This window comes from Pelophylax lessonae (assembly GCF_965119305.1).
Source record: "Pelophylax lessonae genome assembly, chromosome: 3".
NCBI classification, from domain to species: Eukaryota; Metazoa; Chordata; class Amphibia; order Anura; family Ranidae; genus Pelophylax; species Pelophylax lessonae.
The window spans coordinates 527,401,904-527,418,702 of NC_138770.1; positions in this window are offsets into that span (position 1 = coordinate 527,401,904).

Consider the following 16,799-nt stretch of genomic DNA (forward strand, 5'->3'; position numbering starts at 1 on the left):
AAACTCATTCCAAAAATGGAAAGAGTATAGCACAACTGCAAACTTACCAAGACATGGCCGTCCTCCTAAACTGACAGGTTGGGCAAGGAGAGCATTAATTAGAGAAGCAGCCAAGAGGCCCACCGTAACTCTGGAGGAACTGCAGAGATCCACAACTCAGGTGGGAGAATCTGTCCACAGGACAACTATTAGTTGTGCACTCCACAAATCTGGCCTTTATGAAAGGCTGGCAAGAAGAAAGCCATTGTTGAAAGAAAGCCATAAGAACTCCCATTTGTAGTTTGTGAGAAGCCATGTGGGGGAAACAGCAAACATGTGGAAGAAGGTGCTCTGGTCACATGAGACCAAAATTTATCTTTTTGGCCTAAAAGCAAAATGCTATGTGTGGCAAAAAACGAACACTGCACATCACCCTGAACACACCATCCCCACCATGAAACATGGTGGTGGCAGCATCATGTTGTGGGGATTCTTTTCTTCTGCAGGGACAGGGAAGCTGGTCAGAGTTGATGGGGAGATGGATGGAGCCAAACACAGGGCAATCTTAGAGAAAAACCTTTTAGAATCTGCAAAAGAGTTGCGACTGGGGTTCACCTTCCAGCAGGCAATGACCCTAAAGATAAGCCAGAGCTACAATGGAATGGTTTAGATTAAAGCACATTAATGTGTTAGAATGGCCCAGCCAAAGTGCAGACCTAAATCCAACTGAGAATCTGTAGCAAGACTTGAAAATTGCTGTTTACAGACACTCTCCATCTAATCTGAGAGAGCTTGAGCTATTTTGCAAAGTAGAATGGGCAAAAGTGTCGCTCTCTAGATGTGCAAAGCTGGTAGAGACATCCCCAAAAGGACTTGCAGCTGAAATTGTAGCGAACGGTGGTTCTACAAAGTATTGACTCAGGAGGGCTGAATACAAATGCAGGACACAATTTTCAGATATTTATTTGTAATAATTGTTGAAAACCATTTATCATGTTGGACACAGCTGGTGTTGCTATTTCTTTTTTAAAAAAATGTGAAAACCATTTATTATTTTTCTTCTTCTTCACAATTATGTTGCACTTTGTGTTGGTCCAGCACATTAAATCCCAATAAAATAAATTTCCAATCTTGATTGTAACAGGACAAAATGTGGAAAATTTCCAGGGGTATGATTCCTTTTTCAAGACACTATATATATATATATATATATATATCATACTGTATAGTGAGATCCTGCACCTACATTACTCATAGGATGCTGCCCTGTGCTGAGGTCAGTCCTGTATATGTTATCCACTGGGAACAGGACAGTCGTGCTAATATACCCCCTCCCCTTGATGCACATGGGCTGCTGGAGACCAGTGGTGGCAATCAGAACTATTTATATGAAATCCCCAAAAGTGCAGCAATTAATACAAAACCAATATAATAAATATTGTAATAAATAACATAAAATAACAGAGAAATGTGATCAATTCATATTATATCACAATATATCAACACTAGTTCTTTATTAATATCCAAACTTCTTATAAATATACTTCTCCTTTAAATATCAGTGAAACAATTATCTCATGTTTGTCTGACCATCATAGGTGAGCTGGTACACAATTTAACCATGCTCCACTGCTATGTTCCACCACCTTTCTTTGCTACCTCTTACGTCCAGGATATGACCTACACTCAGATAAAGTCACAGTGCGCATTACCAGTAAAACTGGGTCAGCATACTGCAGAAATTTGCCGGAAGAGTCCAATGGCCTGTACACACAATCAGAAAAATTGTACGAATAATACTGTTTTCGTAGCGAACGTATGGTATTCTTATTGTTAGTACACAGCTTTCGAGAGCCAATCACAACAGTTCCTCTGATATTATCAATTGGGACAAGCACAAATTCGTATTCGTTTAATCAGTACAATTTTCTTCGGAAAATATAATACACATGTAGTACAATACAGTACATCACATTTTCATTTTCGATATGAGATTAGCATGCAAAAAGAAAAAGAATTAATGATGATTCATCCAATAATCTCATCATGTGTACCAGGAATAAGCCTGGTCACCATCAACTCAGGAGGTTGCCCATTCAGCAGAAAAAAAAAATACATAACTTCATAGTGTAAAATTCACCCACTCTTGGCTTTATTAATTAAAAGCATAAAATATTCACAAATATAGTGCACTAAAATCCAGTGGACTAGATAAAGCTCCCTTTTAAAATCTTTCATACATTGCCCCTTAAAGGAAAAATATCAATAGGAATTACAAGTAAAATGGCCGACCTCAGACTTTGGTTTCACAGAACTAATTATATATTCATTCCCTGCACGCAGCATGGTTGAACAGAGGTTGCTGGGGGTATCTGCAATCTATGCTAGCTCTGCATCAACAGGACTACTCAAAACAGTAAAAAATGTCCGCTGGGGGGACTGGAGGATGATAGAACCTATGATGAGTATGGCAAAACTTCTTTTAATAATCATAGGGGTTGATTTACTCAAGGCAAATAGATTGTGGACATTGAAAAGTGCAGTTGCACTCTTCAAGTGAAGTTGCTCCAGAGCTTAGTAAATGAGCAGAAGCTCTGCTGACTTTCACCACCCAATCATGTGAAAGCAAAAATGCTGTTATTTTTTTCCTTGCAGGTTATTGGTTACTGTTTGCAAAGTGATGCTTTACCTCATTTACTAAGCTCTGGAGCAACCGCCCTTTGTAAAGTGCGTGGTCTATTTGCCTTTCGTAAATCAACCCCATAGTATTATGATTTTTACATGAAATTCTTTATATTTAGTAACGATATTGTTATGACTAAACTGCTGACTATTATTATTGTGAGGGGTTTTTTATAATCTGGTATTTTCTTTGATTTATATAGAATTAAAAAATGCCGGCACATTTACCTGAAGAGATATATTCTTTCAAACAACATACCCCACAGATGAAGCAGAAGGTGTTATGATTTTTTTCCCCCCCTAATGAATTCACAGAATCAATGCTAAGTGTATGCTTCCTTGATTAGAATTTCACGTGTTTACTTTTCCGTAAGTTAATTAGCAAAGGTTTTTCTACCTGGCACATTTTTAATGCAATGTTTTCTGCTGTATGTGTAAGCACAGTAAGTCAACAAGTTAAAAAGAAAGCACATATCATGTTTTCTTTATTACATACAGTACCTCACTGTTCCCCATTGGTAAAGTAGAACTAAAGGCAAACTTTTTTTTTTTTTTTTTGGATAAAGTAAAGGGTATAACCCCTGTAGGGTTTTTTTTTATTGTCCCAATAAATTAGTGTCCCATTAGGAAGATTTCCCTTCACGACCTATCCCAATGTCAAAACAAGAAATGAGAAGAAACTCTTTCAAAATGAGGGAATTTCTTGCTGTCATCAGGGTCACCAAAACTAGTGTCCCCATTGGAAGATCTCGATTACTGTTCTCGGGACAACCCACAATTTGTGATTTTCCTTTTCTTTTACTTTAGATAATAACAATAACCAAGACAAATAGAGAGGGTACCCTTACTGGGGCACAAACAACAATGAATACCTAACACGTGTTGTACTCTCTTTCCACTCTATCCAAAACTTTCCATCAAAAAAGAAAAATCAATGTTTGCCCTTAGTTATTCTTTAAAGCTGACATAATAGCATTAAAGTAGGAAGGATGTGCAGGAAAGGAACATGCTAATGAAGCATGCTGTTGTATATTCTGTTTGCTTATAGAAAAACAGAAAGACATGATTAAAACATAAAAATACAGGCATACCCCACTTTTAAGTACACAATGGGACCAGAGCATGTATGTAAAACGAAAATGTACTTAAAGTGAAGCAATACCTTTTTTCATTTCTCAATGCATGTAAATACATTAGCTCCATAGGAAATATTGGTTAGCTTGACATGGCACTGCTCCCAAACCATAAGTGACAAGGACACCAAGCTTGGGGAGCATGTTAAGGGGATCCAGGACTATAACATGGTAGATAACCTAGGCAAGCTGGCTGGCCGCAAATAGGATATGTTGTAGTCCTGGGTCCCCTCTCGTGCTTCCTAAGTTTGGTATCCCTGTCACTTATTGTTTGGGAGCAGTGCCATGTCAAGCTGACCAAGATTTCCCATAGACGCCAATGTTAAAAACCAGGAGTAGTGCCATGCCAAGCTGACCAGGCTGTGTCCATACTCGCGAGTGTACGTAAAGTGAGTGTACTTAAAACGGGGTATGCCTGTAATGGAGAGCCTGTTGTTAAACCTAGCAAATTTTAGGTAAATATGTAAAGCAATTTTTTTCGTTTTGGATTAAATATGGAAGGATGGTGGTAATCAATGTATATGGTATAGAAAGCTTTAGCTGCTGCCTCTGATGTCTACAAGGGGTCTTACATAATATTCAGACTGCTGGAAAATACTGCCATTACAAGCCCCATTAGAAGTCAATGCTCCCACCACTGACTGCTGGACTCTGAACATTGCAACAAGCAGTTCTTTGGCAACAAGATGAGCACCAGGGGTTTGGAACCTCAGGCTTTTTACTGCAGGATTTTTTCTGCATGTGTCTCTGCTGGGGGTAAAGGTCCTGCTGACCACTGTCTCAAGTACAGGGTAAAGAAAAATCCAAATTTTTAAACTTGTCACAGAAACAGAAAGTAAGAAAAAATCTTCGAATTAGGAACCCTGTTCTGGTGAAATTGTTTAAGAGGGAATTTCCCCTTACTTTGGAGAGGTATCCTCTTCCTGCTGTCAGGGTTTTTCTGGTAAGAAATTAATGAATAATACTAATGTTAATAAAATATGCAGTCTTGCCTCAAATGAACTCAATCTCCAAACCAAAGCCTTGAAGGACTGAAGTTTGAGACGTGTACAAGGCTTAAGCCACAGACACTCAAAGCTGATATTTAAACATAAACCAACCAGTTTATTATTGGAAAAACACAAAATCTGTTCTCCAGTTGGCAGAATCCACACTTTTTTCATAGTGTCAGCATCTTGCATTGTTTAAGCATCAAGAACTGTTAGCAAACTAAATTGTGCAGCGATAATTATTAACAACTGTGAAAATATATTGGATTCTTGGCTTGGGAAGGGATCAGAACTCACTCTTCAAACAAGATCGCTCACTCAACCTAACACACACTGCATCGATTGAGGACTCTCTCAACCTAGCAGACATCAGTTCTCGTTTATCACATCTCAATCTAAGGCTTTATCGATCAATCTCCTTGAAGCTCTCTTACCATTATCTGTGGTTCATCATTTATGCCGCCTGGCAAATCCCCAAGTGTGCTTCTATAATCTACCACAGATATCTTATCTTGGTAAGATATAATTTCATATCTACACTTATCATTTTTTTTTACCTCTAAATTTAATAGAATGTGTATTTTATTATTTTGTGTGATAGATTTTTGGCATTTTATCCTTTCCAAAGGTATATTCTGCACCTCAGGAATCTAGTAATTAAGTGTCTGTGTCAGTGTAGCCAGTAGCATAGACTCAACCCTCACATTCTCCTGCAGAAGAATTTGAGGAGAGGGTCTGATTTGGGGAGGCACAAGTGTCTGCCAGTATAGTCCAAATTGCCTGTATTCTAAGACAGTGGTGATGGTACCTAATGAATGAAAAAGAAATTGAATTTATCCTAATGTTCTAAGCCTAATTCTATAGCTGTACTGAGTATTGTTGAAGCAACAATATATTGATTTAATTGTGTATATTTCTCAAACAAATTCAGACTTATATACAGTATGCAATTGTTAGGAGCTTGACAGTGAGTAAATTGTTATTTATTTATTTTGTAATCCATACTTCCATTGATAATTTCATTGTGCTCTACATTTAGTTAAACTGACTCAGGGAAGCAAGCATGGTTTATATTTACAGATTATGTTATGCTAATTAGCATGCTGGAAGACTAGAGGCACTGTTGTAAATTGATTAACCAAATAATCAGTATTGCTGTCTTAAATAATCATTTAAACTTCCTGACACTGCTGTGCCTCAGACAGAGAAATCTCTCCAAATAGACCCAGACAGACATCTTAACTCATGGATTCCCAAACTACGGCCCTCCAGTTGTTCAGGAACTACAATTCCAATCATGCCTAGTCATGTATGCGAATGTCAGAGTTTTACAATGCCTCATGGGATGTGTAGTTCTGCAACAGCTGCAGGGCCATAGTTTGGAAATCCCTGTCTTAATAAAAAAACAAAAAATAAATAAATAACTTTACATAATCTCTAGGTGTTAAACAATAGGAAAACAACAGTAAAGGTTTTCTTCAGTCTAAGTGCATATTCTTCTTTTATTTATCGGTTACTCCACTGATGTACTTTACCTACATTGCAGCATCTCAAATGGTTCTTCAACAAATCTATCTCCAGCTTAGAGTCTTGGATTTTTGTTTTTTTTATAAATTGATTTTTTTTTCCTTTTAGTTTGTATACAAATATTTAACATGCATTCTTTTTAGTGCTTTCTAAAACTTTCTGTCAATATATAAAGATAGTCAGTGCTATTGATCTATTTCTGTTATTTTGGGCTCAGTACAGTCAGGAAAGCAAAGACTGAACCTCTGTAATTTCACTGGAAATATTGATGTGTCATTTCCCAAGAACTAACCAAAAGACTTGGAGGATGGTAGTGACCTGAATGTGAAGATGATGAAACTTGCAGGAGTAGTTACATATACTTGGCTATTAACACTGACTTTACCTTGGAGGCCAAACTAAATGCGTGATCTACTTTTTATTTATTAGCCCACAACCCACCACCACATGCAAAATGCTGCATTACACCCATAAAAACACACCTGTGGATAAAAGTTCATAATTACTCTTAAAAATAAACTCAGTGGTGATGTAACATTCTCAACCTGTAGTAGAGCAGTGAAAAAATATGGCCACATTTTTGACTCAATCCCTATTCCAGCAATACTCGAAACCTACCACTTATTGTGCAATTTCTGGTAGAAAAAAATATCATGCACGTTTCGTTCCTTTGATACATTCAGGTGTATCTCATAAAATTAGAATATCATCAAAAAGTAAATTTTTTCAGTAAATCAATTAAAAAAGTAAAACATATATTTCATATAAATGTGTTACACACAGAGTGATATATTTCAAGCATGTCTTTTAATCACTTCCCGACTGCCCACCGCAGTTATACTGCAGCAGGGTGGCCCTCCTGCGTGAACCGAAGATGGTATACGTCGGTCGCACGCCTGCAGCTAGGGGCGAACGCGCAATGCCGGTGGCGCACTCCCAACCCCACTCGGCAGCGGGGATGCCAATGCATGGGGCAGGCGGCTCCGATTGCCGCCTGACATCCGCGATCGTTCCCCGCTGAGAGAGAAGAACGGTCAGCTGTTGTAAACACAGCTGACCGTTCTTCTCTCTGCAATGATCACAGAGCGCCTGTGATCCTTCTATATAGGAACACAGGTCTCTGTGATCATTTCAAAAGCCACGTCCCCCAACAGTTAGAAACACACCCCTAGGTACACATTTAACCCCTTGATCACTTATGGTGTTAACCCCTTCCCTGCCAGTGACATTATTACAATAACAGTGCATATTTTTAGCACTGATTACTGTAGTAATGTCACTGGTCCCCCCAAGAGTGTCAAAAATGTCAGTCAGGGGTCCGATCTGTCCGCCACAATGTCGCAGTCCCGCCAAAAATCGCAGATCGCCGCCTTTACAAGTAAAAATGACATAAATCTTTGCCGTAGTTAGTAGACGCGATAACCAATCAAAATTAATGTATTGTGATTTTTTTTTTTACCAAAAATATGTAGCAGAAAACAAATTGGCCTAAAATGTTAAAAACAATTAGATTTTTTAATTTTTATTTTGGGGGGGGTAATGTTATATAGCAGAATGTGAAATTTATTGCTTTTTTTTTTTTCAGAATTGTTGCTTATTTTTGTTTATAGCGCAAAAAAAAAACCGCACAGGTGATCAAATACCACCAAAAGAAAGCTCTATTTGTGGGGAAAAAAGGACATCTATTTTATTTGGGTACAGCTTTGCACGACCGCGCAATTGTCCGTTAAATTAAGGCAGTGTCAAATTGCAAAATATGGCCTGGTCATTAAGGGGGAAAATCTTCTGGTCCAGAAGTGGTTAATTTTGATGATTATGGCTTACAGCTAGTGAGGACTCAGAAAAATAGAGTATTACATAAGACCAATAAAAAAAAAAGGATTTTTAATACAGAAATGTTAGCTTACTGAAAAGTATGTCCATGTAAAGTATAGCATACACTCAATACTTGGTCAGGGCTCCTTTTGAATGAATTACTGCATCATTGCAGTGTGGCATCAAAATTAAAAGAAAGAAATGCTTGAAATATATCACTCAATGTGTAATGCATCTATATAAAATATAAGAGTTTAACTTTTTGAATTGAATTACTGAAATAAAGTAATTTTTGATGATATTCTAATTTTATGAGATGCACCTATACATACTAAGACTATATCCATATGCCAGCAATGCGCAAAACTCATGGCAATGTACTGAATAACCACGTTCTGTCTATTATAGTGAGTTTTATGTATTGCTGGAATGTGGATATTGTCTGAGTATATATGATTCAAAGGAGAAACTTGCATCATTTTGTAGAAATTGCTCAATAAATAGAAAAGTTCTGTGTTTTTCTGAAAATAGGGACAGAGTCATGCCATGAGCGGAAGCCAGGTGTAAGGTAAGTATATTTTCAAACTCTTCTCCACAGGAGTATTGTTTACAGGTATCGTGCAGCTTTTTACCATCAAGATTGGGGGCAGTTTGTACTATATCAACCTTGCATTTTAGTGCAAGGTCCACTTTAATATTGGTTTCATGTAACAAACAGCTATAATTTGGGCCACATTTTCAATAATGACTGATACAATGAATGAAAGTCACAAACGCTGCTGTGACACTAATCCTTTGAGAGAGGAGACGGGAAGTCTTAACAAATCAGAAACAAAACAGCTGTTTGATTATTCTATTACATTGTAGAATAACAGTAGTAGACCTGCATCTGCTGGTGGTCTCAAACAGGGATCTTCTAAGGTTGTACAGGTACTGCTGCCCACTTCTTTCTGTTCAATCAGAACCCCTCCCTTGCAATCACTGTCAAAGCCACCTCTTTTATTGACCTTTACATCATTCTGTAATTTGTGGCAGAAGCTAATCAAGATAATGGTCTCCTGCAGAGTGTCCACCCCAGTCAAAGATCCATTCTTAAGCCTAGTACACGCGGTGCGAATTCTGGCGGGGGAGCTATCCCCCTGTCAGAACACAATAGAACTGCTGGGGAGAACACTGTACTAACATCCAATAGTACAGCAGCTCCTCTGGAGCTTTTTTTTTTTTTTTTTCATCAGCCCTGCTGGGTTGAACGAAAAAAAAATACTAGTGTGTACCAAGCTTTAGTCTTAAATTGGAACCCTATCCTAACTTAAATGTAAAAAGTGTAGCACAGATGTACTGATCAAAAGCGGTCCAATTAGAACTCAGTAAGGATACCCATAGGCATGGAATAGCCAATTGTTATCTGCAAGAAATGAGGCTTGATTTACTAAAGCAGATCGTTTTCACTTAAATTACGTACTTTAAAAAGGGAATGTTCATAATGTGAAGTTGTGTTTACCTCAATCAAGCTTGACATTACATTGCAAAGTGACCATTTTATTCTCCTTTTGTAAACAAAAATATTTTAAATATTACATTTCTCAAATTCTGCTGTTTTCCTAGTCCAGGGGCTCTATGCAATCCACATCCAACAGATTTTCCTTTTATGACAGGGAAAGGTATGTACCACAGAGAATTTTTTGATCTGCCTTACTGTAAATATAGTAAGAATAACCTTTTGTAATTCTCTCAGAAAGTTTTTTTTTTTTTTTTGTAAGTAGACAGTTGTAGCTTGTAAAATTCTTTTTTTTTTATTAAAAATATAAAATAACACATTTTTCATGATTTCATGAACATACTGTATATTGGAAACTTAATATTTTAAATATATTTTTGATGAATAAAAATGTGAATGATGTGTCGGGTTTATAAAAAAAACAAAAGTCTGTGTAGAAAAACTTCAAATGTTTGAAAAGCCATTTCACAATGCCTTTTATTCCAATCACAAAATCAGCGAGGGGCGTGACCGGAAGGAGACCGAGGCAGAGGTGAAAATCAAGAGCTCCGCCGATCCCTCGGGTAAATCCGAAGTAATCCTCGGGTTTGCCTACACCGACGGGGATCAAAAGTGCCCATCGAGCTTCCACAACCTCTGGGCATCATACCAGGCAAAAAATTTTCCAATTCGGGCCATCCGTGGAGGATCGACAATTGCGGCCTAGGCCGGACCAGAAGCCGCAGACTCGAGTACGGCGGCATCCGTCCGCGAGCGCGCCGATATCATCCGCGCAGTACGGGACCGAGTCATCGGGAAGGAGGTAGGCACCGACACCACACACAGCCCGGGATCTTATCAGTGGGGACCCCAGGGCTTAGTGCTGACTCCTTCCTCCACGGCCGCGACCGCCATCTTGGCCTAGGCCCGGAGCCGTTCGGCGGCATCCCTCTCACCACCAGTGGCCAGCATAACCCGGCAAAATATACCTGAAGGACTACAAGTCCCAACCAGACCCTCCTAGACCACTTGAAAGGCCGAACAGAGGGGCTTTGTGCTTGCGGCCTAGACATTACCTGAGCCTGCAGCATTGCCTAAGGAGGAGCACCCTAGCATGCACAAGAGATTTAATTAATCCTAGCATTGTGGTACTGAGCACTCCTACTAACTCTCAGATATCCCCCAACAATACTGCCATCCACTAACCCATTCAGACACTCCAGTTGTGACACAGGAGCTCATTACAGGCCGCACCATCTGCCACCCTAAAGGAGTCAGTAGATACAACACTGCTGGCAGCAGACTGTTCATATCCTTCAAACACAGCTTTACTTCATATAAGAGGCACTGAGCATTTAACTCATACTCTGCCACAATCATCCTCGCCCTCTAAGCTGAATTGGTCCTTGTTACACTGTTTGACTGATCCCCCAGTGTACTGCAAAACTGCCTCAATATCATAGAAACCCTTTCTAGCAGCACACACCAAAACTGTTAAAGGGACATAAGACTTTACTTTTTACATACATGACGTGTGGGAGCGTGGCTTGGCACACAAACAGAATGGCCGCCTGCTAGAGCGATTCCGCTGATGGCCCTCCTGCTCCACAGCTATACAGCTTTATCTATAGCAACCCGCTCCTGAAATGGGCAAGCTCTCAAAGCCTGGACTACACTCAAAACAACTACGGTCCGGAAAATCAGAGGGTAGTAAGGTTATACCAGATCTTTTCAAGACTCAGTTTAAGAGCAAAAATAAAATGGCAAATTCCAAAACAGCACAAGTCCCAGCCCCAACAGGGGAAGAAGAAGATGATCTAGAGTCATTGGCCACGTCAGAAGACTTGGGAGGTGATTGTGTTAGGCCAGACCGCACATTGACTTTCAATGACATGACTGCCATCGCAGCAGACATCAAGGGGTCATTTGCTGCAGCACTAATTGACCTTAAGACTGACATTATGGGGATTAAGGAACAAATGGCAGTTGGAGAGAAGGCCGGTAGGTCAAGAGACAGAGCTATACAACGGCTTGAGGAGGTGACCAACTCGCATTCATCACATCTAATTATGATGAACCGTCAACTAGAGGACCTGGACAACAGGGGTAGACGAAATAACATCAGAGTGCGAGGGGTACCAGAAGAAGTTGATAGTGAGCGACTGAAACCGGCCCTGTGCTCGATCTTTAACGGCCTCTTAAACAGACCCGTGGAATCTCCAATCGATTTTGACAGGGCACACAGGGCCCTTAGACCTAAAGCACCCGATAATACCCCTCCTCGTGACATCATATGCTGTCTAAGCAGTCACCCTTTGAAGGAAGAGATTCTAAAACAGGCACGCCAAAATGATCAGATCATCTTTAATGAGCAACCAATCCTCTTATTCCAAGATCTGTCCCCTATCACGCTAAAAAACAGAAGGGCACTGAAACCACTACTGGAAATTTTACAGGCTAAGCATATACCGTACCGCTGGAAATTTCCTTTTGCACTTCAGGCCAGCTCAGGGGGCAGACAATATATGCTCAAAACCCCGGATGATCTGCCAGCCTTCTGTGAATCCTTACACCTTGAGCCAATCTCTCTTCCAGATTGGTATGCCGAATTTTTGCTCCCTCCGGATCCTATGGGTAACCAAAGAACCCCTAACCCCTCTCCAGCGCGGACCCCAGGCGGGAAAAGTGGAAAGAAGCAAAAGTTCCGTGATCCTGGAAATCTGTTCTCGTCTCCACCTAGGACGCCGAGAATAAGGGTTCATAATTGACAGTACGACATGAACTTTGTCACCCCCTGCCCACATGGCCGCATTCTTGATAAGTGATGAATACAGGTGATTGACCACATAGTTCCACTCATGCCCAGACTGGATGAGGTTGACTTTTCCTTACCTTGAATTTAATTTTGTTCCTAGAAATAGATGTCTATACTCAAAAATATGACTCAAACTGTTTGGGAGTACTGATATATGAGAAGATGAGACACATTCATAACTACACCATTATCTTATTTCGGCGGAGTATACGCACCACTATACTTTCTTGTTCCACGGTTTTGCGTGAAGCTGAGACACATTCACATCTATACCAGTTTCGTGCTGCTGTGGAGACTACAAACCACTATTCTATTTTGATTTATGACGATTGGTCATTAAAAATGGGGTTGTGATTACCATAGCAATGAGAATGAGAACAACGCATTGGAGATCTTCTCTTAAGACATCATCATTATCTTCTACCGCTAATGTTCTCTTTATAGGTTAATTGTTTATATACACTTCCTTAAACTATAAGAAATGACTTTCATAACTGTTGATTGATGGAACGGTAGTACACGACTGCGCAACCAGATAGCTGCAGCTATTGTGCTAACATAATGCAGTTAGAATTAACAGTGAATTAAGCCATTAATCTTTAGGCAACATCCTTGTGAATGTGTTGGACTTTACAGTAGAGACCTGGAAATGTGCAGTGACATATACTCCCTTGAACGCCCTAGTTCATAGACATCTATTAATGATAAGTGCTTTACATTTTCTCAGTCTTATTTGATATCACAGTTTTCTTTTGTTGATGCAAGAACTCTCCTTGTTCTGCTCGCGTGCGCAGGGTGACTAATGATCTCAAGCGGACATTTATATGGGGAAGTGTCACTGCCGGATCCGGTGTTGGGGATCCCCTCGCTGGGTGCTGGGTGAGTGCTCCATGTATGTATGTCGTTGTCATAATGCGCACGCGAGTATCCACAACGGAAGATTACCATCGTATTCAGGCTAAAATGCGGTCTCACAGGAGCTGGCAGATAGGGGTACCGAAATGTGAGTTCTCTTTCAGTTGCCGATCTTTTCAACAAAAGTACCCAAATTATTGTTAAAAAGCTGTAAGTGTTTTAAAGGTATGCTTCTTACAGTATACCTATTTTCACTGTTTAACGTTATTCTTTTAAGTGGAGTGGGAGGGCCTCCTGGAATGATTGACTTATTCATAGAACTTAATACACCTGGAAAACCTACTCTTGGTTCCAATTCCTGGTGTGTTTTCTCTTTTGAGTGTAGTGGTCATTCTTGGATGTGCCAACCATTTGTTCCCTAGACAGAGGCTGGCAGACTGTTCACCGTTTCTAAGGTGTAGCAGGAGCCATTTTATACTACGGTAGCCTCTGAAACTGATATCCCACCGGGACTAACTAGTCACGGGTGGTCGTTGTTACCTACTTGGTATCTTCTTTCTCTACTTTCCTTGTGCTTCACTCTCTTCTCTTTTCTGCCTCTTTCTTTACCCCCATCCCACCCTCCCCCCTCCCAAATATTGCAATATGGCCTATTCGAGGCTAGACAAGGTGCCCTTTGTTATATCCCATAACGTAAATGGCCTTAACATCCCAGAAAAAAGAAGTCGTCTTTTATATGAGCTTAAAAAATCTAAAGCCCAAATTGTTTATTTGCAGGAGACACACTTCCGTAGCGACAAAATACCCAAATTAAATACTAGATATTATCCTAAGACTTTTCACGCAACCAATACTCAAGCCAAAACAAAAGGAGTGACAATATTGCTCCATAAGAATTGCAAATTCAAACTGGACGAGCAGATATCAGACCCAGATGGTAGATACTTGCTCTTGATAGGAACCCTTAACGGAAGCCCGATGACGTTAGCGAACGTCTACTTCCCAAATACAGCACACGTCACATTCTGTAATCTGATCATAGATGAACTTAAACAACATGCAAAAGGATGTATAATATTAGGGGGGGATTTTAACGTGCCCCTAGACCCATTACAAGACACATCCTCGGGTAAATCTTGTATCACATACAAAATAATTAAAAAAATTAAAACACTCCTCAGATCTCTAACACTTATTGACACATGGAGAGCGCTCAACCCGACGGTAAAAGATTACACGTTTTACTCAGCTCCACACAAACGATACAATCGGATAGATCATATCTACATAACCCAAAGAGATCTTTTCAAACTGACTAATGCTGACATAGGCATTATTTCCTTTTCGGATCATGCACCGATCTCCATTTCGCTTATACTAGACACACCATCTAGAAATGAGTTCACATGGAGATTGAACTCATCACTGTTAGTGAAAAAAAACATTCAAGATGATATCCAGAATACCATAACAAACTATTTTAAAGAAAATGTCTCAGAGGACATCTCACCCCTATTGCTCTGGGAAGCACACAAGAGTGTGGTCAGAGGAGAGCTCATTAGGCATGGAGCAATATGTAAAAAGGAGAGGGAAAAACTCACCGAAACCCTGATAAGGAAAATCTCTGAACTTGAAGGGCAGCACAAACTCAGTACTTCGCAAAAAGTAGAGCAAGAATTGATAACACAAAGGAAGGCTCTGAATGATATTCTACAATTTAAGATTAAAAGGTCACTGTTCCTCAAAAAATCAATCTACTATGAACAGGGGGACAAGGGCGGTAAACTATTAGCTAGGGCTTTGAAGGAAACCCAACTTGACAATAACATCCATTGCATCAAAGGCAAAAATGGTGAATTGATAAGAGACCCACATAAAATAGCAGACAGCTTTGGATCCTTCTATTCCAAATTATATAATATCCCACCGCAGAAAAAACCCGAGGGGCTGGAAGGATCCCGAGATGAGCTAATTCAGGACTACTTGATCAACAGTGGGTTACCAACCCTGCCGAAAGATGCATTGGATGATTTAGAAAAAAAGATTTCATTAGATGAAACGAAGACTGCAATAAGAGAATTGAAAACAGGGAAGAGTCCCGGCCCAGACGGCTTTACATCCCAGTATTATAAAATATATATAGATTCTATAGCGCCTCATCTCACAAATGCATTGAATTCCATGCTTGGAAAACTTGTCCCATCCAGAGATTTTTTGATGGCACACATCTCAGTCATCCCCAAACCCGACAAAGACCCTACTCTTTGTGCAAGCTATAGGCCAATTTCGCTCCTAAATTTAGATTTAAAGATTTTAACTAAAATATTGGCAACCAGACTGGGTACACTGTTACATCATGTTATAGGGCCGGAACAAGTGGGATTCATGCAGGGAAGGGAGGCCAAAGATAGTGTCATAAAAGCGATAAACTTGATCCATGGAGTACGAGACACTGCTGTCGAAGGCCTGATACTCTCCACAGATGCGGAGAAGGCTTTCGACAGAGTGGCGTGGGATTTCCTAATGCACACATGTAGGCATATTGGTCTAGGACCGAATATGATAAGTTGGCTTCAAATTTTGTACTCAAACCCCACAGCAAGGGTTAAGGTTAACAACAACCTATCTTCTCCATTCTCACTGAGAAATGGTACCAGGCAAGGATGTCCCTTATCACCACTTTTGTTTATTTTGACCCTTGAACCCCTAATTCGTACTATAAACCTTTCTCCAGATATTCATGGATTCCAAAGAGGAACTAGAGAGTTTAAACTCTCAGCTTACGCAGATGACCTACTATTCTTCATATCCCAACCACACATCTCTATTCCAAATTTAAACAACCAATTCAATAAATATAGATACCTATCTAATTTTAAAATTAATCACAGCAAATCCGAAGCTCTTAACCTAACCCTCTCTAATGATCTCTTCAAACTGACGAAAGAAAATTGCCCATATAGATGGGAACCCAAGGCGTTGAAATACCTAGGCATCAAACTTACGAAACAGACAGCTGACCTATACGAAGCAAATTTTATACCCATACTGACACAAATAGCAAGTGATCTTAAAAAATGGAATGTAAAGACTTTTTCCTGGTTTGGCAGGGCGTCCATCATAAAAATGACGGTGTTGCCGAGGTTGCTCTATCTCTTCCACACGCTCCCAGTCAAGATACCCTCACTTTTTTTTCGCAAATTAACGGTTCTACAAAGAAAATTTGTTTGGGCAAACAGAAAACCTCGAATTAAACTTAGCTATTTACACTTGCCTAAACTGAGTGGTGGCATAGCGTTACCAAACTTCCAAAAATATTATCAGGCAACACACCTGACAAGAGTACTGGATTGGCATTGCCACTCTAACAGCAAAGACTGGGTGGGTGTGGAGGTTGGCTGGAGCTCTATACCTTCACATCACCTTCTATGGACAGACCAACGAAATTATCCCGCAGAAATCAAAGCACACCCGCTTATAAGTAATACCCTTAACATTTTCAAAAATGTAGCATTAGCGCAAAAGAT